Source organism: Drosophila miranda (genome assembly GCF_003369915.1).
Source record: "Drosophila miranda strain MSH22 chromosome Y unlocalized genomic scaffold, D.miranda_PacBio2.1 Contig_Y1_pilon, whole genome shotgun sequence".
Lineage (NCBI taxonomy): Eukaryota > Metazoa > Arthropoda > Insecta > Diptera > Drosophilidae > Drosophila > Drosophila miranda.
The window spans coordinates 32,020,205-32,046,073 of NW_022881603.1; the positions used below are offsets into that span (position 1 = coordinate 32,020,205).

At 45.4% G+C, this 25,869-nt stretch overlaps 3 pseudogenes; 1 reads left to right on the forward strand and 2 right to left on the reverse strand.

Annotated features, from left to right (window-relative positions):
• The first annotated feature begins 5,249 nt into the window (after nucleotides 1-5,249).
• LOC117191772 lies at nucleotides 5,250-6,074 on the forward strand (annotated as a pseudogene).
• Nucleotides 6,028-8,393, reverse strand: LOC117191767 (annotated as a pseudogene).
• Nucleotides 8,394-8,716: 323 nt separating this feature from the next.
• Nucleotides 8,717-25,218, reverse strand: LOC117191770 (annotated as a pseudogene).
• Between the last annotated feature and the right edge of the window lie 651 nt (nucleotides 25,219-25,869).

The following is a 25,869-nucleotide window of genomic DNA, read 5'->3' on the forward strand; positions in this document are numbered from 1 at the left end:
GTTTCTATTAATTTATGTTGAATGAATGCTAATATGGGTAATTCGCAGTGGATTGCATTTACGACATCTTTTTTGACAGCGTCACTTATTTTTTTAATTAACGAGTCCCTACTTGAGAAATATATTGTATGTCGGATCTTTTCACCGAACAAAATGGTTGTGCGATTTGAAGCTACTTCATGTTCCTCTATTATAATTTGGTTTCGAAAACAGTTGATTGGTTTGTCTGTTGATTCTATAGTGTATGTAAGTGATATTTCGCTGTGTATTGTGGCCCTGTCTGACTGTGCATCATCTTCTAAGGTATGGATGTTGTGTCGTGATAGTGCGTCAGCGACGAATTTTTCTTTTCCTGGCTTGTAGAAGATATTTGCATTGTACTCGTCTATGAGAGCTTTCCAACGTCTTATTTTTGCGTTTGGGTTGCGATCAGAAACTGCAAACGTTAGAGGCTGATGGTCTGTAAAAATATTTTAATTTTTTACTCCGTATAGATAGTTTCTGAGGTTTTTCAAAGCCCAAACTATAGCGAGCAGCTCTCTTTCGTTTGTTGCAAAGTTAAGTTCCCTATCATTTAGTGTCCTTGATATCATGGTAATTGGCTTCCCGTCTTGTGATAAGACGGATCCCAGACCGAAGGACGAAGCATCTGTTGTTAGGTCAAATGCTTTCTTATAGTCAGGATAGAGTAACATTACGCTTTCGGATGCCAGAATCTCTTTTAGTTTATTGAATGCCGCGCACTGACTTTCGTCTAATTTGACTGGTATTTTCTTTGACTGTCCGGCGCTTACCTTGCCATTTTCGCCCTTAAGGATGTCACTTATGGGTTTAGCTATGGATGCAAAGTCTTTAATAAAACATCTATAGTAACTTGCAAGTCCAAGGAATGATCTGACGTTGAACAAAGTGGTTGGTTGTTCGTAGTTACGAATCGCTTCCACTTTATTGGGGCATGTTTTTATACCATTACTTGAGACGACAAATCCTAAGTATTCGACATTCTCCTTGAAAAAGTACGATTTTTCGCGCGAAACTCTCATATTGGCATCGTACAGTTTGTCTAAGACCCATGCGATATGCTTGACATGGCTTTCCATGTTTTCGGAAAAAATGATTACATCATCGACATAAACATAGCAAGTTTTCCCAATTTGCTCTCTGAGCACGTCGTCAATGGCCCTCTGAAAAATACTAGGTGCATTTTTCAAGACAAAGGGGAGTCTACAGAACTCATACTTCCCATTTGCTACGGAGAAAGCTGTTTTTTCTCTATCTTTTTCTGCAAGTAAAATCTGATGGAATCCAGATTTAAGATCTAGGGTTGTAAAGTATTTAGCTGTACCCAAGTTGGATAATATAGAAACTATATTGGGAATGGGATATTTGTCATCTGTTGTTTTTAAATTTAGTTTCCTGAAATCTATGACCAAACGTTTTTTTTTATTTCCCTGTTCATCGGTAGCTTTTTTGTCTACAACCCAAACGGGGTTGTTGTATGGTGACCGAGACGGTCGTATTATACCACCTTTCAGCAAGTTTTGAGTTTCTGCATTTACGAATTCTGAAACGCCCATTGGATATGGGTACAATTTTGAATATATGGGATCTTCATTTTCTGTTCGGATAGTGCCAATGATATTTGTATTATATGGGAGTGCTTCATTTGGGTCTGCGAAAACCCCTGTTCGGTTTCCTAACATCAGCTGAAACTTTTGGGATATAGTCTCAGGGACCTGTATTTCCTCGACATTTGTGAAATTTATGTTTGCACATTTTAAAAATTGGATTGTTTCGGAACCGAAGTTTGTTATTAATTTCTTATTCTTTAAGTCCAGTAGAAAGTCACTCTGTTTTAATAGGTCAAGTCCAATTATACCGTCAAATGTCGTGAGGTTTGGTAGTAAAAAAAATGTTGAGTTGGTATTGAAAAGGTGCATTATACATTTTTTGTCTATGCCACTATAGCCATGGATTGACTTCACTCGGAAGGGTTTATTTACTAGGGTAATATGTTTTAGTTCTTTTAATGGTTTTATGTAGTTTTTTGAAGCTCCTGTATCTATGAGTAATTTTATTGTTCTCCCTGCTACTGTCCTTTCTATGAACGGAAGCAAGGAGTTATGTCTAAAAAATTAATCTGGTCATAATCTGAAAGGTCGTTTTCTATGCCATCAACTTCGGCGTTTGCTATATTTTGGTAATCCTGTTCTTCCTGATCGAGTAGGGTATCTTCTGCTTCTACGTGGTTAATTCTTTGGTGTTTCGGTCCCGTAAAACGTGCGCTACTATTGTTCGGTCGCTTGTTTGTTTGTCCCTGGTTGTTGTAGTCCGATTGGTTGTTTTGTTGCTGACTTTGCCACTGGTTTTGTCTCTGAGGCGCGCTATTTTGTTGATACTGAGTAGTCTGCCTAAAACATGAGGATGTGTCCACGTCCATTGGTTGGACCTGTTCTGATTTTGGTAAAAATTCTTGTTTCCTATACTGTGGGAGTTTCCCTAGTTGTCTTTGCCTTGTGTCCGTCATTAAATTCTCTCTGCCATGCTGTCTTTGTTCAGTTCTCTGAGCTTTTTCTTCTATGCTACGGGCGTAGTTTGAAGCGAACATATATCGATCATGATTAGCCTCAACTTCTTGAGCCAATGCCAAAGCAGAGGGTAGATCTTTTGGTCTTGCCGAGAATAGAACATCACTTAAAGTCTTCTTGGTTCCTGAGATGAACACTCGTAGAGCGTCCGCTCTGTATTTCTCATTCAATGAAGAAGCTACAGTGGTTTCGTTAGTCATAATTGTTTTGTTTATAAGGAGGGTCGGTTTCTTTTCTACTTCGTCATAGTACTGTAATAATGTCAAATTTCCCTGCCGGAGCGTTGACATCTCTTGTTCAATTAAGTATATTGGTCGTTTGTCTGCGTACGTAAAGTCTAGTCGATCTATAATGGCTTTAAAATTAAGGGGAGTGTCGAAAGAAGAGAGTACCATATCAGCTGAGTTCTTAACTTTGTTTCTCAGTATTCCTAAAGCTTGATAATGTTTTGAGCTACCGTCAAATTTCTCATAAACTTTGTATGCGGTATGCGCAGCCTTCCTCCATGAGACATAGGTTTCATTCTTTCCCTCAAAGTCGGGCAGGGATTTCATAATATCAAGAGTCTCATTACAGACAACGTCTGTTCTTATCTCTGCATCCTTGTACGCCACCACTTGAGGAGCGTTAATTTGTACACTATTTAAACTCTCCTGAATACCCTGTAGTTTAGAAGTGAAGCTCTGTTCCTGTACGGCTAGTGCGCTTAAAACCGCGGACTCTATCATGAGTCTGAGCTGCTCGTTTGATATATTCATTTCTAAATTTATGTTCTCTATTAAGTCTTCCTGATAATTTGTTCCTTTTAGTTTCTGAAATTCTTTTACCAAATCTTGTACTTCCTTATCACTCATAACCTAAACAAAAAATGCACCTGTTTTTATTTATTTCACTATCAATCAACTTGCAAGACTAAATTGTGTTTTATGTGGGGTTTTGAGTTTTTTTTTTTTTTTAATGAACACTCTTCTCACATGTTCTTTGTCATAAACTATGTTAGTATAGCTGCTTCTTGTTGGTAGGTGTATGGTGGTGTATGGTGTACGGTTTATGGTGTATAGTGTACAATTTATGGTGTATGGTAGTATGGTGTCTTCTTTGTCTTCCAGATGCTGCTGGATTTATACTATGTTAGTATAGCTGCTTCTTGATGTCTTCTTGTTGGTAGGTGTATGGTGGTGTATGGTGTACGGTTTATGGTGTATGGTGTACAATTTATGGTTTATGGTAGTATGGTGTCTTCTTTGTCTTCCAGATGCTGATGGGTTTTTTTTTTTTATTTTTTATGTTCAATTGCGTGTATTGGTTTTTTATTTTTGCCGCTGGTTCAGGTTTTGCCGTGCGTTCGAATTAGTTGTGCGCCAATTTTAATTTTATTTCTTTCAATTTTTATTTTATTTTATTCGGTTTGAGATAGGCGTGGCGACGGCCGACGCGGTTGATTTCTCCCCCCGAACTACTCTACTGCTTACAAGTAAGTTCCCAGCACTCCCGACGCTCACTGCTCGTTCTGCAACATTGTTGCGTACCCAAAACTCCGGTGTCGCTGGGCAACATCCCCTGTATAACGGCTGATCTTGTTTTTATATATTTTTTCGATCAATTGTGTTAACTTACATACATATAAATGAAAATAAAAAATAAGCAAAATATAATAAACTTATACAAGTTAAATTTTTATATTAATAAATTCAACGTATTGAGTTTTCTTGCGGACGAAGTCCGTGTTCTTTATTTGACGAATAATTAAAGACTACTTTTCAATATATTTTGAGGCCCTATTCTTACTGTGGGTTCGCGACCGCGGAATGTTGCAGCGATGCAACGACAGCAGTTCAGCAGTGGCGAGGTATTTCTCGGAATCCCTCGCCGTTGGCGGATATCGTCCAGACGCTGATCCAGCAGTTTAGGCGATCTGGAGCGGCTCGTGTCGGTTGCTGGTGTTTTGGCAACTTTGTCGTTAACTTACATAATTTGTTAATTTTTGTTCATTTTGTCACAATCATTGTTTACGTTTTCGCAGTGAATACCATTTTTCCATTGTGAATGACAATTATTCAGAGTTGCATTTGAAAACCATCGGCTAACTATCGCATAGAAACGTGCGGTTTAGGAACATCCAAAATGGATGGTGGACTAACTGGGAAATTTTCGGAGCGGCAAAACCTTACGGACCATCCCCGAAATGGATGGTGGATGGTGGATGGTCGTCAGTGTGAATAGCCGATGGTTTTTAAGGGCAATGAGTGGCAATAAAAAGTAGTTCGCGCCTAGGTTCATTTCAAATCGTTTAAGACCATAAAATTACACCAGAAACATGTAATATACATCTGTGTGTTTGTGGTAAGTTTTTAATGTAAATTAGATTTTGGCACAGAAATCGAGCTCCACAGCGTCCCAAAGCTGATTGTTTTATTTATGAGTTTAATTTTTTTATATGTCTGTCCTTCTTGTCTGCATTAGTTCTCCCACTTTTCCACCACATTTTTCGTATCCCCAAATCTGCTCAGCTGGGCTGGCGACATTTGTCAAGTTGTTTTGATTTGATTATTCAAAATTACAAAAAAAAAACAAATTTGGCAAGTAAGTACGCTCCGTTAAGAAAAACATAATAAAATACTCGTAAAGCTAAAATATACGTTAATATACAGCTCACAACGTTTTTTTTTTTGCAAGATGTTGCGTCAATTAAAGGTAAGGCGGAAGAAGTGCATCGCCGATTGCATAAGATTTTCCCTATTTTCTATTTTCGGTTGCAGCTGACGTTGAATATTTCCCGATGGATTTTATGCCCTGGCAGCGCCAAGCCTCAGCCTCCAGCAGCCAGATGCCGCCCTTCCTGGCCCCCATTAGCGACGACGTGATTGTGGACTACGAGGATCCGGATTACTTGCCGCTGCCGGAGTACCCGGTGCGTCCCAACGAGCCCCTGGTGACACGCAAACAGCGGTGAGTGGGGGAGAACACTTCATACGATGAATGGAATGATTACCCACCCTTCTAAATTCGACCATCCACTTCATAGTTTGCTCTATCAATCGCGTAAGCGTGGAATGCTGCAGAACGATATACTTCTGAGCACCTTTGCCGCCAAATACTTGAAGGACTTCAGTGCCGAACAGACGGCCATCTATGACCAGTTGATAAATGGGGTCAGCAACGACTGGGACATATACTACTGGGCCACCGAGGTGAAGCCCACGCCCGAGGAATACAACACGGAGATCATGAAGCTTCTCAAGGAGCACGTGAAGAACGCCGAGCGTGTCACTCGTTTTCGTCAGCCGGATCTGACAGTGAGGGGCATGTAATGGTCCTGCTCCTACACAGGACAGGGGAAAACATGGTCTTGGCAAGCTGACACGCGACTTGCCTTGTCCATGGTTTCCCCCCACCAGACCCCACCAAACGAATCCAATCCTCTTAGCTGTAAGAACTATAAATTATTTATGCAGTCGATTAAAAAAACAATACTTTGAAGCTTAAGAAATAATCTCATGCTAGCACCTCTCGAAGACCTTGTAGAACGTGGGCAGATTGGAGAGCTCATAGATCTGTTGCCGGAGACGAGCCGGCGGCAGTAGGAACTTTTTCAGAGCTGGAAAGAGCACATGCTCCGTTTGCCAGGGCTGGTGACACGACGATTCATCCTCGTGCCAGTCCTGTTGAGCATAGAAACGGGCTGTCTCGCGGCAAAAGGACTCGAAGCACTTGGCCTCCTGCTCCCAGTCAACCTCGGTGGCCAGGCGCAACAAGTAGAGGGGCAGATGTGTGGCACATGGCTTGTGCCGGCCCACCAGGCTGGGCAGCGACTCGACCAATCCCTCCTCCGATATGCGAAGACCGAAATACTCCTTCATTATGGGGGCCTTTTGCTGGAGGATCTGGACGGCGCTGGCGGCCAGTTCGGTCTTGTCGCCATCCTCGGGCGTCCAGCCAGCCGCTTCGCTGTCCAGGGCAATCATTAACAGCTCGTGCAACGATAGCGGCGGCATCACACTGATCTCGGAGCAGTTCTGAAACTCGTACACCAATCTTTGGTAGAACAGCTCCTCGCTGAAGGCTCGGGTGTTGCACAGATAGAGGCGCGTCTCGTGCTGGAACAGGGCCCGACGCTCGTCCACACAGCCGACATACACCAGGTTATTGAGGATACTCCTCAGTTGAACGTTGCACTGTCGCTTCACGCTCTGTCGCATATCCAAGACGCTGCTCAGGCGCACCTCCCGCGCCTTGCGTGCTGCTATAAGGCGGAGGCTCTCCTCCTGTGAGCAACTCGTTTCGCTGGACTTCTCCTGGAAGGCGGCTGTATCGTTGCCGGAGGAGGTGGAGGACAGACCAGAGTCACTCTTTTTGATCGGGGCCAGGAACTTGTCCAGCTTTTGTTCACTGGAATCGGTGCGAATGAGTTCCTTGGGATAGATGCACTGGCTCTTGTCCACCGGCTGCGTTTCGTCCAGCTCTGAGGCTCCGGGCAACTTGAGCTGCTTGTAGAAGGTTCTGGTGGTAGTGCTGCCCAAAAGTTGGATCTCCACCTGCTCCTTCAGGCGCTCGACGATCTCGTCCTGGTAGAGGTCGGGTGCACATTCACGTCTAGATTCTGGGGCGGCAGCTTCAAGCTCATGTACACAAAGGGATGATGGCCACGCGGCAAGTAAGTGGCGTACACTGCATCCACGGCGCACTTGAGGGCTGGAAGGGAGGGAATCAGCTTTGAATATCCAGGAAATGGGAAAGATGCTACCCACCCGGCGACTCTACGAGCCGCTGATTGATGAATAGCAGCATCTGGCTCCGCTTGGCCGAGTAGTTGACTTGAGTGAGCAGACACTCAACCTCGAACTTGAACACCTCATCCTTGTGACTGAACTGCAGCAACTCCTTGGCGATGCCGGCTCCATAGATGATTCTGATGTTCTCCGACCGAGTACTGGCGACAGGAGTCTTCAGCGAAGGCTGCGGCTCGACCTGTTTGCGCAGGGTGGAGACCAACTGAGGATTGTGTACTGCGTACTTGGCCAGAACATCGGAAAGCTTCTGGAACTCGTCACCCGGTGACTTGAGTGCCTGCCGTCGCTGCGACATGTTGTAAAACAAATCCTCGATGGTGATGATGGTGCCCTGGTTACCGGCACAGGGCTTCGGCTGACCCTGAAGCCGGCCATCGGCGTAGATGGCCTTGTAGCCGCACCGCTCCTGGACCGTCTTGGTTTGGATCGTCAGGTGGGCCACATGACTGATGCTCGCAAGTGCCTCGCCGCGGAAGCCGAAAGTAGCTATTTGGGAGAGATCCTCGAATTTGGCCAGCTTGGATGTGGTGAAGCGTTCGCAGACTATTTCCAAGTCCTCTCTGCGTATCCCGGTGCCGTTGTCCTGGATCTGCAGCAGCTTCAGGCCGCCAGACTTCACGTGCACCTGGATGTGGCTCGATTTGGCGTCCAAACTATTCTCCAGCAGCTCCTTCAATGCGTTGGCCGGTCGCTGGATTATTTCGCCAGCGGCAATGCGATTCACCACCACCTCGTCAAGCTTCCGGATGACACCCGGCTCCAGAGCCACTTGCATTATCCAGGTTCCAGATTAGATTCGTGATCAGTCTGCCGTTTACCTTGTTTTAAAGAAATAGCAGCCAACGTTTTCCCGTTTTTTACTTAATTTTACTTAAAACAGAACACAAACACATACACACACGCGTTTTGTTTTCTACTTTGTTCTTACTACTCGCTCACTCATACATACACATATGCGCTGAGTATAAGGCGGCATTTGACGAATTTCAAGTTCCCTTGAATATGACTAGCTAGATAGAGCCCTTAGCCATGGCCACATAATTTTATCCGATTAATGAATCAACTTTATACTTGACTGGCTTATTTTAAATACTTGCTTTTATTGGATCATGACTAAAAAAAAGGTTTTATCGAAAAATGTCAAACATGGTGACCAAATGTGCATATGCTATCCGTATAGCCGTATGCTTTTGCTGACAAATGATATCCGTTAAAATTGTAAAATTTTGTATGAAAACAAGTGGAATAGGGATGCAATCAACATGTTTTATGTACTGCCTTAATGAGAAGAAATAAATTAATGATCGTACTTATGATACGAACGATCAATTTTAAATCTCAATTTTCAAAACAATTTTATATTTCATTATTAACGCATTTAAACTTATAAACTTCATATAACACTTGGTTGATTTCGTACTTCTTAGCCTAGAACTATTTTGATTTGAGTGAACACAAGCGAATTTTCTAAATTCCTTGAGGAACAACGTGCTTTGTACTGCAAAGCGGAAATGGAATGGAATCTACAATCCAAACCACTTGGATTTGAGGCAGATAAATACTGAGATGCCCAGTATAATGGTTGTGTACTTGAAGTAGCGTCGCACCGTTGTACGCTTTCGCACGGCGAGAATATCGTTATAGTCGATGTGGAGCGGATTCTTCGCAGGACTGAACGAACCAAGCTGCGAACGGAGGAAAGAGATTAGTTTACTTGAAGTAGCGTCGCACCGTTGTACGCTTTCGCACGGCGAGAATATCTTTATAGTCGATGTGGAGCGGATTCTTCGCAGGACTGAACGAACCAAGCTGCGAACGGAGGAAAGAGATTAGTTTAGTGCAGGAATCCCAGTTGCATACAGCTAGCGCTTACATATTTAACGGTCTTGGTTAAGTCGTCGACCGATTTGCGATATGCCATGATATTGGTCTTAAGGCTGGCCAATTGCATCGTCGAGGTTTTACCCAGCACCCCGGCATTTAGGTTCTTCTTGACAAAGTCCAGGGAAGCCTGGATGATGACCAACTGTTGCATATGGCTGGCGGTGATCATGAGAATATCATAGAAGCTGAAAGACAAGAATCATTGCGTTCATTTCAAGGTCAATGGGAGGGAATCTTTGTGTGGGCACCCACTTGTCCATTCCATCCATCTTCACTCGAGCTATTGACTTGTAGGACCAATGGTGGAGGTGAAAGCTGCAAGGGATGATGATGATACAGATTCAATTAAATTTTTCAAGACAGGCACTCACTCCAAGATGCCCTTCAGAATCTTGTTACGTTGCACAGGAAAGGGGATGCCCACTTTCTTGAGCGCTTGATCATCCATCACTAGGAATTCGGCCAGGGAAGTACGCGAAATGGGAAATGGTGCAGCTGATCCTGCATATCGATGGATTGTAGGATTCTTTTCAGCTCCTGAAAGTACTCCGGGCACTCGGTCTTCAGAAAGATGCGTGGAATGTGGTCCCTTAGCGTGTGGTAGCACAGAAAGTGCAATGGCACCGAGTACGTTTCTTCAGTCCGTGGCAGTAGTTCCAGCAGATCATAATAACCATAAGACTCGGCCGCCTGTGTGGGAGTGTTGCCCTTACCGTTGGGTATCATGGCATTTACGCCCGCTTCCACCAGCAGCTTGACAATATCCGCGCGGTTCTTCTCGATGGCATGAAAAAGCGCTGTGCAGCCAACGTGGTCCACAGCGTTCAAGCTGGCGTCTTTGACTATCAGGCGGACGACACTGGTGTAGCCGATGCGACAGGCAAACATTAACGGAGTCATCCCGCATTTGTTGGACACATTGATGGCTGCCCCATGTCGGAGCAGCAGACGGACCAGCTTCTCCACCAAGTACGGAACGTTCTTCTCACAGTCGCAGGCCTCCATCAATGGCGTCTGAGTTTCCACCTGCTTGTTGGCCTGCTGGCCGACCGCTTCTCCAGCAAGTACGCGGCCAAATCGTAGTGACCCTCGCGGCAGGCGTACATCAACATCGTCCGTCCCCAGCGGATCGGGTCGTTCTCGTTGAACCGCACGGAATCAATTTCCTTGATCACGGCCTTTACGTCCCTCTCAAGTAGGGCTTCGTAGAGCTTCTGATCCGGTTCCACAGTCGGCTGTGGCTGTGGCTTTGGACTTTTCTTAACCTGCACAAAACAAGACATTGAAACCCAAAAAAAACTCGTGGCCACACCAATCCAGGAAAATTACCTTATCCGAAAAGTAGAAGCCATCGTAGCTGCTGTCCGAGTCAGAATCGGAAGGTGGCGGGCCATACGCCATATCATTACTCATTATATTGTGTTTTTCCCGAAATTAATTGCAAATTATTAAAAGTAACGCAAAAGTTGTTCTTTTGCACAAAATTGGCAAAAAGAGTGCCGTTAGCTACCGTCTTTACCGCCCCTTTATCGCTATTGTCCTAAATAAGCACTTTTGGCTTTACGTCGCGGAAGCTGGCCAGAAACAGCTGGTTAACGTGACCAGAGCTGCAATTGTTTTTTGTTGGTACTTTTCGGTATTTTTTGAGGTCAAAATTGAGCCTACGATTTCATTTTACAATTTAAATAGAATTATTAAATTAAATTTATATAGAAATCCAATAAATGCAATTATTTAAATTAAGCCAATCAAGTAGGAAATTGATTCATTGATCGGATAAAACTATGTGGGCACGGCTGAGAGATCTAGATAGCTAGTAATATTCCACGGAATATCAAAATCGAGGAATATTTCGAGTAATTTTCGGAATTTTTGAAAAATTACAAAAATGTTGTAAAAATGTTTAAAAAAGGAAGAAGAACAGAAATGTCGCAAAAATGTTTGAAAAAGCAAGAAGAATGCCAAATCCGAGGCCGTTTGCAGGACGTTGGCCAGAGCATGATGCAATTATACAAGGTGGTCTCGTCGGGAGCCGAAGTTCGTTCGTGTTGTCCCTTATCGTCAGTGCATGCTTGCTTGTTGATGGTGAAGGTTGTTCACGGACGAATTCTTTGATATATTCTTAACCCTTGTGTCCCGACAACAACAAAATTATAAAAAGCTTATAAAAAAAATACCACAGAATTAGAAGTAATCTTTATATATTATGTAAAAGAACATTTTAATATAACTAAAAATGTTGAAGAAAAATTATTAATGGCTGCATAAAATTTAAATATTAATATATCAGTAAAATCATTTTATTTTAAAATTTTAAAACCCACGGGCCTGTTAAGGGTTAATCAACATCAACATATACCGTCTCACTCACACTCACTATACTATGTGCCCTTCACTCGCACTTATTGCTAGCATACTTTAAGGGACTAACTTTTGCCGACGAGACCACCTTGTATAATTGCATCATGGGCCAGAGTGGTGCCGGGGTGCCGAGTGGGGTGCTGGTGCAGCCGAACAGCTGTTTTCGTCGACACGTGGCGGAAAAAAGGAAAATTCCTGTGCAGAGTGGACAATGCCGAGGGCGCGCATCCTGGAAGGAGTGGACAGCCGGACAGAGGTCGCACACCTCCCCTCGGACTCAATACGCCGGTAGCTCAGATTCGACCAGGAGACGAGACGCCTCTACTGGATGGCAAGAAGCGTCGGACACTGGTTATACCCGATACTCAAAATGAGTATTGGGGTATATTAGATTTGTGGTAAAAGTGGATGTGTGTAACGTCCAGAAGGAATCGTTTCCGACCCCATAAAGTATATATATTCTTGATCAGCATCAATAGCCGAGTCGATTGAGCCATGTCTGTCTGTCCGTCCGTCCGTCTGTCCGTCTGTCCGACCGTCCGTCTGTCCGTCCCCTTCAGCGCCTAGTGCTCAAAGACTATAAGTGCTAGAGTAACGATGTTTTGGATTCAGACTTCTGTGATATGTCACTGCTACAAGAATATTTCAAAACTTTGCCGCGCCCACTTCCGCACCCCCAAAGGGCGAAAATCTGTGGCATCCACAATTTCGACGATACGAGAAAACTGAAAACGCAGAATCGTAGAGAACAACCATATCTTTTAGACTGCAGAATATGAATTTGATCGTATTATTATTATAGCCAGAATCAAGAAAACAATTTCATTCTTTCTCACTCTGTCTCTCTCTAACACACAGGTTTCATGGTCGGTTTTGCCAATTGCAAAATATGAGTTCAAGGATCTCGGAACCCATAAGAGCTAGAGCAACCAAATTTGGTATCCACACTCCTGTGATATCGGACCTTGACCGTTTTGTGTCAAAATTTCGCCGAACCCCCTTCCGCCCAAGCAAAGTACGAAAATCTGGGGCATCAACAAATCTCAGAGACTATTAACGCTAGAGTAGCCAAATTTAGTATCCACACTCCTGTTATATCTCACTATAAAACGTATATCTCAAAATTTCGCCCCACCCTCTTCCGCCCACACAAAGGACGAAAATATGTTGCATCCACAATATTGCAGATTCGAGAAAACTAAAAACTCAGAATCATAGATAACGACCATATCTATCCGATTGCTGAATCTGGATCAGATCAGATCATTTTTATAGCCAATAGGAACAAATCAATTTGCAGTGGCTACGCAGCGCCCGACGTCACGCTCAGACTGATTTTCTCTCTCTCGCACGCACTCTTTGTCGTGTCGTTCAATATTAGCGGCGTCTGCCGGAGGAGAGCCATACTGACTTAGTATCAGGTATAACTGTAGAGTTGCGGTGTCCGCAGCAACTCACAACGTTCCCCCTCGTTTTAAATTTCGTTTAGGCCTTGTCCTTCATGCGTTTCAAAAATATTTGCATAGAAATTTAATTAAAATAACGATATCATATCTACATATGTAGGATGAGATTTGGATAGGTCCAGCTATATGCACTGTAGTATTCTGTAGGATTCTAGCCCATTTCTAATTCAATTTTCAGACCCATGTCTCGTTTTCATTCCTCAGACGGTTTCCCATTCTATTGTGGCATGCCTCATATTTCATACCGTTCCAGAGCGTGCGTGTCTCAATGATAAGCATCTCTCTCTCTCCCTCTCCCTCTCTCTCTCTCTCTATCTCTCTCTCTCTCTGGACAATGCCATAAATTAGAGAACCAAATAGCGCTGCATCAACGGTTATTGCAGACATGTTTCGACATGAGTTTTGTGATATTGATGACAGTGTTTTGGCAGGACTGTGATTAGCCAAAGAGAGCGATAGAGAGAGATAGAAAGAGGCTGAGAGAGACGGAAAGCGATGGTGAGGGATACAGTGGATAGTGGAAAGGAAGTAGTTACACACTCCGAATGGACCCCCGCCAAAGAAACCAAACAATAGGCATCTAGGGGGAGGGTCTTGGAGAGCTAGAAACGAGAAGTGGAAGTAATTTTCAAAAACGGGCAAAGCTCTCTGCTTATAATAACAGACGCAGTGGCGACGGCAGAAAACAAGACCAGCAGCAGCAGCAGCGGCAGCGGCGACGACAGCAAAAGCCTGGCGCAAAACAAAGGAAGCGGAAAAATTTACAGCACAAAAAGCAACAACAGAAACTATCATCAACAGCGACGGCAGCAGCAGCAGCGCAGCCACACCGAGTGCATAAAGGTAGACAAATATGCAAAGCAACAAAAAAAGAAAGAGAGAGCGAGCGAATGGTTTCTAGATAGCTGCAAATTGGTGCACAGTACCGACTACTGTACTCCCTGTAGCTTTCGCTCAACATAACAGAACATAGCAAAGCGGCATGGAAAAGGCCTTACCAGATACAGCAGATGGCGTGATGTTAAAACGAATATCTATTTGTAGAGTATTAGATAATTTTAAGATTTTTCGAACTTCTCTATATTTAAGACAGATTGTAGTCTGCTAGTCGAGCATACCATCAGAGAAGAGGGCAAGAACAAGCAAGCTCTACAGCATACAATTACAGCACGGACGGCTTCCTTCCTCTCCCACCGCATCAATGGGCCACTGCACACATGCAGGGGACAGGGGAGCGTGCGATTTGCCGCAATTGCGTATCATTAATTTGCGTTTTGCCTGCCTGAACCGCTCGGCCACCCCCTCACACCGGACTGCTTATACTGCTGCTGGCTGTCGTCATACGTTTAAATTACTTTGTAAAATGTTTCATGGATGCAATGCTAGGGAGCATAGAGAGTGCAGAGATGACAAATGGTCAAAGGTTTATGCGTGGGCAAAGCATTCTGTGAAGCATTGCCAACTAGTTTTACTCCATGAACTGCAGCAATACATATTTACATATGTATATAAAGTACGAGAAGAGAACTTTCTAAACAAAAACTCAAAGCGCGCATAAACCAAAGAAAATTGGCAACACAGATCCTAAGCAGGGCAGAAGGATGGGCTTGGCTTTGCGGTTTCATTGTTACACGACTAAAACATTTACAACATACGCCCCTCGCAGCTTTCCTCACTTTTCTCACAAAGCTCACTAATGCAAAGTCCCGTTTAAATTCCCTCTCAATATTCCAATCTGCTTGGGGCAGGCCAGCCACAACACCAAGCGGCAGCAACACTTCAACGTCGAGGTCTGACCGACCGACCATATACGGGGATTGAACGAGAAAAGTTCTTGCTGTTTCTGTTACTACAGAATTGTATTATTGTGTGTGTGTGAGAGCGAGAGCTTTCAGCAAATGCTGAATTGTGTACGTTTGAGGATTTATTGTAGTTTTTTGAAGCTCAGAGCGGAGGATAAAGTTGAAGGAGAGGGAAAACGAATTGAAACTACACTATAATGCAGTGAAACTTTTCTAAATTGAAACCGCATGAAACTGCATGCAAGTTTGGGATTATCATTATTATTAAGATAGAAAGTTTGGCTGCTTTTTCTTGCTTCAAAATATACATAATTATTTGTATCTGTAATTGCAAACTTTTTGATATGCTTGTATAAGCCCCGCTGCACAATTCATTTCCATTGAAGGCAAAAATGTTTTGACCTCAACTATGCAATCCACTTACCCAGTCCCCTGCCCCATCCCATCCCACGCTTAAGTGGGGGGTAAATGGCAATTATAAAATATATTTTCATTACGAGAATGAACCAAATAATTATGCCAAAAGTATGCAACGAGCGGAAAAGCGTTGAAAGAGGTGGAACGAGGAGAGGGAAAGGGGGAGAGGGAGGGAGAGAGAGAGAGAGAGAGAGAGAGAGAGAGAGAGAGAGAGAGAGAGAGAGAGTAGAAAGGTTTACTTGAGATGCTCGTTGAGCTTGTAGCTCTCTTGCTACAACTATACCATGCTCATTGCTAGTTAAAACTAAATTGAGTGGCACACACACGTATACACACACCCACAGTCACGTTGAGAGTTGAGCGTTTTCAAGTGCGGTTGTTTTGAATCACGGGCTCCTGATTTTCCGTTTTTAGAATCCGCGCTGCGCGTGTTACCTGGAAGAAAAGCTTTTGAGAGCAGGTTGCTGTCGCACCGCAGCTGATCGCGCCGCCAGACAGGTGATCGCGTAGAGTTGCCACACGGACGGTGTTGCCAGACAGCCCCGATCGACCCAGGGCTGCCAGAGTGTTGGAGAGAGCTGGAGTTGCGCGCCAACGGAGGGAGATTTTAATTTCGAAATTCAAATTCTAAAGTAAACAATAGGAATGGAGGAGGATGAAAAGCTCGGACAAAAATACGCGCCACATCAACATGGCCACCAGAGCACTGTTCGTGCGCATGAAGGAGCTGCACTCGAACATCAGCGGGTAGTACGCCGCACCATAAACGGCAACCTTCTGCTGGAGGTGGCAAAAGACAGCGTGGAGAGTGCTGAGGGCATGAAAGCCAGCATCGCACGTGTCCTCGGCGATGGAGCGTCTGTGCGCGCAATGACGGAAGACTCGAAGGTGGTCATATTGGAGATACGGGACATCGACTCCCTCGCGACGGAGCAGGAGATCTGTGCCGCTCTAACTCGCCAATTCAACATTGACGAGGGTCGAGTAAGAGTCCGCAGTCTGCGCCGCGGATACGCGGAGTCCCAGCTGGCGGTGGTCAGCTTGCCCTTCTCCCTGGGCCAAGCGGTCCTGAAAGGCGGCAAGGTGAGGATCGGCTGGACCATATGTAGGATCCGGGAAAGAGATGGACTCCCAAGGTGCTACCGATGCCTGGAACCCGGGCATATCGCACGGAACTGCAAGAGTACAGTGGACAGGAGTGGCTGCTGCATCAAATGCGGGGAGAAAGGGCACAAAGTTGCCGAATGCAAAAAAGAGCCTGCGTGATTCATCTGCTCAGCAGCTGGAAAGAAGGAGGTCACGCACCAGGCAGGCACTAAAAACTGCCCAGTCCCGCGAAGCGGGGTCGGCAAAACCAGGACGACATGCAGTTGATTCAACTCAACCTGAATCATTGCAGGGCCGCACAGGATCTCCTGACGCAGACGGTGCGCGAGCTTGGCTCTGAGGTGGCACTCCTCAGCGAACCACATAAGGCAGCAGCAGAGATTGGGCCACGTACCTTACTGGCAAAGCGGCCCTGTGGCTCTGTGGCGTCGACGCGCCACAATTGCGCGACACCAAGTCGGCAGACGGGTTCGTCCGAGGGTATGTAGGCGGCATATGGTTCTACAGCTGCTACCTGGCACCCAGCCTCTCACTGGAGACTTTCAGCCGCATTATGGACGAGCTGAGCTGCGATCTGCGAGGACGGAACAACGTCGTAGTCGGAGGCGACTTCAACGCCTGGGCCCTGGAATGGGGGTCCTCCCGTACAAACGCCAGAGGCCGCACGGTGTTGGAGGCTTTTGCCTCTCTGGACGTCGTCCTTCTGAACGAACAAACTTTCAGCAGGGCAGGTGCAGGGTCGATCATCGATCTCACCTATGCCAGCAGCACGCTGGCCCGGCACGCCCGATGGAGGATCAGTGGCGTATATACTGCCAGCGACCACGAGGCCATACTATGCACCCTGGGCACCCTTGCCCGATCGAGAGGTACCCCGTTCCGGCATGGGAAGGCGTACCGCCAGGACACGCTGAGGGCCCAAGCCTTCGCAAGCGCCCTTGAGAGCTACTCTGCAAACGATGCAGACGGAGCCAACGATATGGCGTCCAAATTGGCGGACGCACTTGAAGGCGCCTGCGACCAGAGCATGCTACCGAGAGGGACGTTCCGGAAGCACAAGGATCCAGTTTTCTGGTGGAGCGAAGCGATTGCGGTTCTCCGCGCTTGGCCCGATGCAGCGAGACCTACAAAGCGGCGAGGAAGGATCTGAAGACCGCCATAAGGAACAGCAAGAGGGAATACTTCGTTAAGCTGTGTGATGCCGCCGAAGAGGACCCCTGGGGAGGCGCGTACAGGATGGTGGTGAAGAGGCTGAACGCGGGCAGTAAAGCTCCAACAGATCCAGAGGCACTGGAGGGTATAGTCAGGGCACTGTTTCCTCGAGGACGGCAGATCCCTAGCTCCCTGCGGTTCGAGCATAGCCCGAGCGACATCTGCGAGGTTACGGAAGCCGAGGTGTTGCAGGCAGGCAGAAACCTGATACCTAGGAAGGCTCCGGGTCCGGATGCGATCCCCAACAGCGCGTTGAAGCTGGCACTTCTTCTACTCCCGAGGGAAGTTGCGGGCCTTTTCAACAAATGCCTCCAGGAGGGGACGTTCCCCGAGAGGTGGAAAAGGCAACGGCTGCTACTATTAACCAAGCCGGGCAAGCCGCCAGGGGTGGCCTCTTCCTACAGGCCCATCTGCCTTCTGGACTCCATGGGAAAAGTCTTCGAAAGGGTGATCGGTGCGAGGCTGAGCGCAGCCATCGAAGCAGCAGGCGGTCTCTCCCAGAACCAATACGGGTTCAGGAAAGGGAGGTCGACGCTGGACGCCATCTGGAGGGTCGTACAAACGGCGGAGGAAGCCATTGCTGGGACTAGGTGGAGAGGCGGAACCAAGTCCTATTGTCTGGTGGTGACACTGGACATAAGGAACGCCTTCAACTCGGCCGACTGGACCCGGACGCTGGAGGCACTGAGGTTTCCGGGCTACCTACTGAATATAGCGCGCAGCTATTTCAGCAAAAGGGTGCTGACAATGGACACGTGTCAGGGCTCTAGGGCATACGAAGTCTCAGCCGGAGTCCCGCAAGGCTCCGTTTTGGGACCTCTGCTCTGGAACGCCATGTACGACGGGGGCCTACGGCTCCCGATGCCAGCCAACACTAACCTGGTGGGTTAGTGTCAATAGTGGCGGTAGCGAAGGAACTTGCCGCAGTGGAGGAGCTTGCCAACGTCGCCATACAAACCGTCGAGGCGTGGCTAGCCGCCGCGGGGCTGGAGCTGGCGGCCCAAAAAACGGAGGCGGTCCTGATATCCAGCCGTAAAGTGGTCGAGACCGCCAGAGTGCAGGTTGGTGGGACCGCGATCGAATCGCAGAGGTCCATCAAGTACCTTGGAGTCCTCATCGACACGCGCCTGTCCTTCAAAGAGCATCTGGAATACGTCCACACAAAGGCCGGTGGGACCGCGGGAGCGCTATCCAGGATGCTGCTAAACACCAGAGGGCCAAAGCAGGCAACGAGGAAACTGCTGACGAGCGTCGTGACGTCGCAGATGCTCTACGCCGCACCGGTGTGGGCAGAAGCCGCGAAGGTGAGGAGCTACATGCGAGGAGTTGAGGCAACGTACAGACTGTGCGCCATTAGGATCGCGTGCTCGTTCCGGACCATCTCAGACGAAGCCGCGTTAGTCATTGCCGGGCAAGTTCCGCTCAGGGAGCTGATAAGGGAGAGGAAGGAGATCCATGATGCCATGACGGACAGTGCAGCCGAGGTACGCTCCAAAGCAGAAATTAAGGACGCCGCCAGAAGGACCAGCATAGACAGATGGCAGACTCGATGGGACCACTCACCCAAAGGCCGATGGACCCACACCCTCATCCCAAGCATAGCATGCTGGGTTGAAAGGAAGCACGGCCAGGTGGATTTCTACCTTACCCAGGCACTGAGCGGACATGACTGCTTCCGCGGCTACCTCAAGCGCTTCGGCCACGAGACAGAGGACTGGCCACAGGTTTGACCTCGAGCGTCAGACATTGGAGACAGCAGCAGGGTCTAAGGTCAGCACCGAGACTCTGGTGCCGCTGATGCTGGCAGACCCGAAGGTGTGGGAAGCGGCCGCGGAGTTCGCCTCTAGCGTGATGCGAACGCTTAGGTCCTTGGAGAGAAGGCGGAAGGAGCAGACGGAGTAGGTGTCCACGCCACTGCGAAGCAATGCTTTGCGGCAGTACCGCAGTCCGCGGGGCCCCTAGTCCCAACATACTCTTGTCCGTTAAATTAAGTTAAATATAAATATAAATATAGCCACGCCTCGACGGCTTGTATGGCGACGTTGGCAAGCTCCTCCACTGCGGCAAGTTCCTTCGCTACCGCCACTATTGCGACGTCGTCAGCGAAACCCACCAGGTTAGTGTTGGCTGGCATCGGGAGCCGTAGGACCCCGTCGTACATGGCGTTCCAGAGCAGAGGTCCCTTGGCAGTACCGCAGTCCGCGGGGCCCCTAGTCCCAACATACTCTTGTCCGTTAAATTAAGTTAAATATAAATTGTATAGTATATATTATAGAGCAAATAAATAAGTATATGAATATTAAAAACAAAAAAAAAAAAAAAACAAAACACACCCACAGTCAACTTATTACTCTACTGAATTTGTATTTATATATGTACGTGTGTAAACCGCAGTTTTGTGGGTGGGTTCTCTGGCTGTGGCCTAGTGCTAGTGGATTCGTGTTTGTCATTAATGTAAGCCAAATGTTTCAAATATACATATTTACATACATATGTATGTAGTATATGTGCATATTTACTGTGTGTGAATGATATATAACAAACAATTTTTCTCTAGCTGCACAGACAGTGGTAGAGGAAAGAGGAGAGCACGTGCATGCGTAAGCTCATTAAAAGCTAAAACGGAGACGGACAAATACCCACAATACTACTGGAGAAAACCGTATAAACAAGTGAACAGTATATAATTAATTTTAATTGAATTGCATCTCTAAATACAGTCTTAAGTTGCCATGGCAATCAAACCATTGTCACAAAGGACCTCGTTTTAGGATATAGACATTTATCTCAGTACACAGCTTCCGCTTATTCTCCTTCTCTATGATATGGAGACGCACACTCACTTTTAATTGCCATTTAACCATTTCCATGCTTTCAATTGAAGTGTTTTGCTGAAAGGCGAAATGAATGATGGACTTATGGGCTGCAATAATGAACCAAATGGATCAGTGTGTGTGTGAATACAGATACAACATCACATTGCAAACATGAAAGAGTAACAAACGAGCTGAAAGTAATTCTTTAAAAGGAATCTGTAAAGTCCTTTGCTTCCACAAAGTATTCTCGAGTCCAACTCTTAATTTCTGGTTACAAAATCAAGGCAGAATTCTGGAATACGCTGCTGGCCGACCCCCGTCCCCCGCCCATGACCATATTGGGGACTTCTGCTGGAGTCTTTGTTCAGCGAACCGAACCGGTCCTAGGTCCCGTCTCGGTCGTGCGTCATGCCAAACCAGACGGACCATAAATGTATCTCGTACTATAACTACTCGTACAATAAAGACAGCAGCACACAGCAGCAGCAGCAGCAGTCGAGCCATGCATTGAGCAACAACAACAACAATAAATTGTACAATAAATCAATGGCAACAAAATAGAGACATGCATAAAAGTCCGTCCATAACGGAGGAACAGAACGGAACAGAAGAAGCGCATTGCTCCCGGCTTCAATGGGCGAAAAGAATTTCCCGTGAGCATCAGAGTAGGGATAGTATGAAAACTAAAAGATTTTCCATATAATACTCAATTATTCTTAAATTAAGTAGAATGATATTTAATCCTATCATTTGGGATCACGGGATACCTTTCCCACAATTTAAGCATAAATTCTGCAAATCTTGAAGTGTATTAAAGCCTCGCAGCTTTGCTTCTTCTTTGTACGCCTGTCCACCTGCCCCCCATCTTGTCCAGTTTGTTTTGGGCTCTGTTCCGTTTGCTTTTGCCTTTGCCTTTGCACTGCTTGTGTGTTTGGCCCTGCCGAAGGCAAATTGTTTCATTTCTCTGCCTCTTCCTCTCCCACTTCTTCCTTTTTTCCTTTTCTTTTGGCTTCAGTTAATAGTTTGGGTTTGAGGGCTGGGGCCAGAGCCGGAGCCGGAGCCGGAGCCGGGGCCGGGGCCGCTAGACCTTAAGCAGGTGTGACTTATGTGTTGGTAACTCTGTTTGAGTTAAAGTCTCCCCTCTCTATGTACTACACAACATTGTATGGTCTTGTGTATCAGTGCGTGTGTGCTTGTTTGTGTATTTGTGTATTTGTGCAACCCACCTCACAAACTTGTTTGTTGTTGTAGTTGTTGTTACTTAATCGTCTGTGGACGGAGATGGACAGCAAAATAAAAATAAAAAACGAGTGGGAACGTTGTGAGTTGCTGCTGCGACCGCAACTCTACATTTATACCCGATACATAGTCAGTATGGCTACATTAAACGACAAGTTTTGAAATATACTCGTCCAATATCTTAGGAGTGTGGATACCAAATTTGGTTGCTCTAGCTTTTATAGTCTCTGAGATCTAGGCGCTAATGTTTTGCGCTAAGCAAAGCCGGCTATGATACGTGTGTGTTAGAGAGAGACAGGGCGAGAAAGAATGAAATGGTTTTCATTATTCTGGCTATAATAATAATACGATCTGGTTCAGATTCTGCAGTCTAAAAGATATAGACATTCTCTACTATTCTGCGTTTTGGTTTTCTCGTATCTTTAAAATTGTGGATGCCACAGATTTTCGTCTTTTGTGGGGGCGGAAGTGGGCGGGGCGAAGTTTTGAAATATATTTGTAACAGTGACATATCACAGAGGTCTGGGTACAAAATATCGTTGCTCTAGCTCTTATAGTCTTTGAGCACTAGGCGCTGATAGGGACGGACAGACGGACGGACGGACAGACAGACATGGCTCAATCGACTCGGCTATTGATGCTGATCAAGAATATATATACTTTATGAGGTCGGAAACGCATCCTTCTGGACGTTACACACATCCACTTTTACCACAAATCTAATATACCCCTATACTCATATTGAGAATCGGGTATAAAAACAAATTGTATAAGGTGACGAGGAACTTTTTGGATTAGCGTGATAGTAGATCTATGCCCTCTACTTGCTGCCCTCATTTTGTGATTGATTGTAAGATCCCTGCCCCTGCAATGAATATCTTAGTTGCACTGCTTTCCACACAGCATGGACTGCTTACTGCTTACCGTTCCACAATTAAGGCTACCTTTTCTCACTTCTTTCTCTCCCTTTCTCTCTTCACAATCGACCTCCCTTTGGCCATTTAACGCGGACAGCAATTATTAAAACAGAGCCATTGGCGACATGATAAACGATTTCCGGAATATTTCCGCCTGTACAGGACGGTAGGGCTAAGGGGAGAGTTATGGGGTTGCGTTGGGCCAGCCTTCTGTTGACATTCCCTGTAACGTTTACATGTTGACATGTAACGCTTACAGCGACACACTTCACTCCAAGGTATATTAATACAAGGTTGGGCCAGAGAGTCTATTTGCACAAAGATAGCGGTAGACACCTTCCACTTCGCGTCAGTCGACCTCATACATTTTTCGCACAGGCAGTGCACAAATTGCGAAAATGTTAAAAAGAGGCTGCGCAAGCATAACGGTTTTGTTTACACACTCCTTCTGTGGGTGGATGGGTGCCATGGTGTCGGGGAGAAGAGAAAGGCGAAGGCAGAAAACAATTGAAGCGAAACGAAACGCAACCAAAGGCAAGGGTAAAGGCCGATCAAAAATGCAAATTCCTGGCGACGAGTGTTGAGGGAAAAATTTCTTGGAAAAACGTTTTAAAAGGGAATCAAAGAAAGTTATTTCGACTTGATTAACAATATGCAAATTTATTAATTAAACGATCCTTTTTTTATAAATCTCAACAGCTCTAAGAAATATAAAATAATTGAAAAATATGTCATTGTGATTGTGACTTAGACTGGACACCTTAACCCTTAGTCTTGACACCATCCCACATCATCTGATTATCTCTGCGTTAGTTGCCGCATCTCGAATCACAACATTTAATTATTATAAATTTAATCACTTTATTTTCATGGCAATCTCCAGAAATGTCTTACTAATTATCGCCCAATTAAGATTAGCAATGTTGTGCCGTAAAAACGGGATGAATCTCTCATCAAAAGAAACAAAATTTGCTGATGATAAATTTGAAATTAATCTTAATCTTAATCTCAATAATTTCTTTCACTGTATGTTTGTATGTGTGTTTGTGGCCACTGTGTTTGCGGTCACTGTTGTCAGGCGGACGTTTTGTTTGATTGATTTCTGTGTTTTATGGGCATTATCACCGTTTAAATTGCGACTAAGTTGCGCCTCAAATGAGGAAATGCTTACTTTAATTTAATTTTTTTTACGATTCTTCCCCTCTCATGGGCTGTCTCAACAAGCGAGGGGGTCGGACTCTTGTATGGAGACTTGGGACCCCCTCGGGTGATGGATCATGTGCATGCATAATACCAGGCGGGTGAGTGCCGCGCGCTCCGTCCGCGTCCTTAGAGTCAAGAAGACAGCTTACATAATTTATTGAATTTATTTGTTGCTGCTGTGCAAATATTCTATGGCATTTTATGGCCATGAGTGGTTTATGATTTATGCGGATCCTCTTCCAATTAAGAGTTTTGATCTTTTTATATCCATGGGGAGGGTCTTCTATATGCAAGATTGGAAGATTAAGGTTGAAGGATCATCAGACAAAAAACATATCGATTGAAGCGTTGGAAAGTGGCCATTGGCTGGGATCATTTACCCCTTCATGTGGCAAGGCACATTAGGCACTCCTCAAAGCTTCTTCCATTTTCCGTGCAGCGCAAATATTTGTATCTTATTTTTTTGTTTTTTTATGTGTTTTTGTTGCAAGTAAAGTACCACATTCCACGCAAATCCACAAAAATTGTTTTCCATTTTCTTGGTTTTTCTTGTTTTGTTTATTTGCGTGGTGTTTTTGTGGAAACAAGAAAAAGCAAGGAATTTGCATAACAAAGTAAACGATCGATGGACAAGACGAAGAGAGAGAGAGAAATTGGGACAGACACCCAGACAGAGAGACGCTGCTGTTATTTTTGGCATAGCCATGAGAATGTGTGAGTGTGAGAGAGAGGGCCAGGTTAATGCACCGCAGATTAAAAACAATTAAGATGAGAGCGAGGCGAGTCAGAGAATGAGAGATAAAGCACGTTCTTACCTTTCTCATCCGAGGGTTTCTTCGTGGAGGACTCCTGTTGCTGCTCCTGCAATTTACTGCTATCCACAACGACGGCGCAGCACAACAACAACAACACCCACACATTCGCTGTCGCCGGCATCTTGCCGCACTGTTCTTCACGCTTCTCCCCGCTGCTGTTGCTATCGGTGCTGCTGTCTTTCCGCTTCTTTTACTATTTCTTTCTCCTTGTGCACCAACAACAAATACAGAAATAACTAACAGCTCGTGCAGCCGGGAATAGCACTTTTCGTTAACCTTTAATTCAGATTTTTATATAGCTTTGCATTTTTCTGGCAGTGTCGCACGTTTTTGTTTACTTCTTTCGCGCGGTGAAACACACATGCACAGGCTCACACACTCACAAACGCGGCAATGAGGGGGGAAAGGACACTTCCTCAATTAACTAGATATGTATTTTTACGGCAACAACACCCACATTTATTTACCTACCACACCTCTGCACAGGCTTTTATTAGAATTATGATTATTTCACATAGTTTGGCGTCGAAATCTTTCATTAATTTTCACAACAATGCGCGACGTCACCGCGCTCGTCCAAATTTGTTTTACTGCTAGCGATGTGAAAAACTTTTAAACATACAGATGAAAACACGAACTTAGCCCGCTTAGCCCCCTTTATTTAAACAGGATAACATCTTGAGTTAAACGCGGATAACTCATAATAATAATAATTACTATTTTAAGGCCATCCTTCATCTTTTCATAACAATGATCACGATATCTTTCAACTGAACTGCGTTAAAATTTTTCAAGAGTCTTAATGTTCGTGGAGTGTATTTTACACACACTGGTCGACAATGGGGTTAATCGTCCATGATGAAATAAGGTTTCACCAAAAAAGGTCAAAGCATAAAACCACTAACCATACAGTATATAGATGTGCCAGTTCATACAACGAAAGCCTCACACACTGGCTAGCGCGTTCAGTACCCCAGAGTGACGTCATCATGAGAGAGAGAGCTCAGAGAGAACATCTTTGCATGTGTTAGTACACACGCAATATGTTTCGACAAAAATATGTGATTGTATGCTTTTTCAGATTTTTTTGAACTCTCTCAGGTCTGGTTCTGTTTTGCCACCAGCATGTTTTAGTGTATAGGTGCACATGCATTCTCACGTACTTGGCGTGTGTGTGTTTAGTATTGCTGGCCGCTAGAACTGAAATTTGAGTTTGGTTCTTGTTTTGGGTCTTTTGATGGACTGACCTACC